The following is a 2,500-nucleotide window of genomic DNA, read 5'->3' as shown; positions in this document are numbered from 1 at the left end:
AAACACACTGAAAGAAACACAACGAAGACGGTGTGTGTGGAGCAAGTGACGGTTTGTTGTTGTCACACTAATTGCGGCCTCAGGTTCTGTGTTTGATTAGACGGTTGCGCCTCAAAACTTCTGACACTGATTAATAATCGGCGGAACATGTCAAACTAGCGATCAAACACTTCAGATTCTGGCCTGGGGTCAGAGGTACCTTTTAGGGTCCACAAAATCGGGCTCAAACGCTCAAAACCCACCAATGAGCTGCAATGAGGGAGCGCTGAGGTTGGCGCTCCACCTAGTGGCCGAGAAGACGCATTACAACCAAACGAGCGCTCACCGTCATGTTGTTATTTCATAACGTGTAATGCTAAACACAAACACACACACAATTCTTCACTTTGGCTATAAGATGCTGTTTTTTAATATATAATTATAAGGATGTTTGTTATTATTTATAGCTTCGTGTCAGCTGTTTTAAACGCGATTGTATGTTGTTGTCGTTCAGTTTTTTTCATCATTGACACAAAAACACGATAATATGTTCTCGTTGTGTCGTGGCGACATCATGTGGTCACTGAGGTCTGAGGTGGCATTTCATTTGGGATGTTATAGTAAATAGTTAACACTGAATTTGATAAGGTATGGACAGCAACAAACAAATTTGTGAATTTAAAAATTATTCATCATTATCACCCTTGTACTTATGTACATTTAACCGAAAAGTTTCCACCCTCTGCTCTTTTTGAGGAAGAATCTCTTTTACACTTACTCTACCTCTGTTCTTATAGTCCTTCTGTAGCCCCGCCCCCTTTCCGCGCCACTAATGAGTGTGTTCATGGACTTGCATTGAACGACGGACTCAAGCCATATCTGGAGACCAGAGTGTGCAATTACTCAAAAAACACAACAGAAACCACCAGGTAACACCTTAGCAACCACTCAGAACACCCCAATAACAAACTAACATCACCCTAGAAAACCCGGAACAACACCAAGCAACCACCAAGAACACTCTTGAAATCTCATAGCAACACCCTAGCAACCATCCAGAACACTCTTAAAAAATCTCCTAGCAACACCAGCAACTAACTAGCAAGATCTTTGAAACTACCAAGCAACACCCTAATAACACAAGAAACATCCTTTAAATACCATAGCAACACCCTAGGAAAACACCCTAGATACAAACTAGCAAGATCATAGAAACTACCTAGCAATACCCTAGAAAGCACTCAAAACACAGTAAAAACCACCTAGAAACACCTTTGCAGCCACCCAAAACACGGTAGAAACCACTCACAACACATCAGAAACCACCTCGCAAACAGAGTGGAAACTACCTAGCAACACCCTAGAAACCACTCGAAACACAGTAAAAACCACCTAGAAACACCCTAGCAGCCACCCAAAACATGGTACAAACCACATAGCAACACCCTAGAAACCACTCACAACACAGCAGAAACCACCTCGCAAACAGAGTAGAAACTACCTAGCAACACCCTAGACACCACTCACAACACAGCTGAAACCACCTCGCAAACACAGTAGAAACTACCTAGCAACACCCTAGAAACCACTCAAAACACAGTAAAAACCACCTAGAAACACCCTAGCAGCCACCCTAGCAGCCACCCAAAACACGGTAGAAACCACATAGCAACACCCTAGTAACCACCTAGCAACACAGCTGAAACCACCTTGCAAACAAAGTAGAAACTACCTAGCAACACCCTAGAAACCACTCAAAACACAGTAAAACCACCTAGAAACACCCTAGCAGCCACCCAAAACACGGTAGAAACCACATAGCAACACCCTAGAAACCACTCACAACACAGCTGAAACCACCTCGCAAACAAAGTAGAAACTACCTAGCAACACAAAAACACGATAATATGTTCTCGTTGTGTTGTGGCGACATCATGTGGTCACTGAGGTCTGAGGTGGCACTCACAACACAGCTGAAACCACCTCGCAAACAAAGTAGAAACTACCTAGCAACACCCTAGAAACCACTCACAACACAGTAAAAACCACCTACAAACACCCTAGCAGCCACTCAAAACACAGCCACCCAAAAAATGGTAGAAACCACATAGCAACACCCTAGAAACCACATAGCAACACCCTAGAAACCACATAGCAACACCCTAGAAACCACTCACAATACAGCATTGACTGTGTTTGACCATTGACTTAACACTGAAATCACTCGCTCCTGACGCTCTATTGGCGTTTGGTGTGAACGCCGCATTAAAACGAACGTGCAAAGACTAAATCAAACACCCTTTGCAAAAAATAAAGGTAAAACAACTTCCACCTACATCACCTTTCCGACGTGACGATGTCATACGTCGTTAAGAAGAACAACGGCGAAGTCGCGCATTTGAGTTTTTTTTTATTAATTTTTTTTAGAAAATGTGTGATGGTTTGTCTAGATCAGACTCAGTTCCTCGTCTGGGATTGGTCAGAGCCTCTGAATCTGCACTGATTTGGACCTTCGGCCATT

Source organism: Gobio gobio (assembly GCF_949357685.1).
Source record: "Gobio gobio genome assembly, chromosome: 21".
Classification (NCBI taxonomy): Eukaryota; Metazoa; Chordata; class Actinopteri; order Cypriniformes; family Gobionidae; genus Gobio; species Gobio gobio.
The sequence above is the reverse complement of the archived record's forward strand: the minus strand, read 5'-3'. Positions refer to the sequence as shown.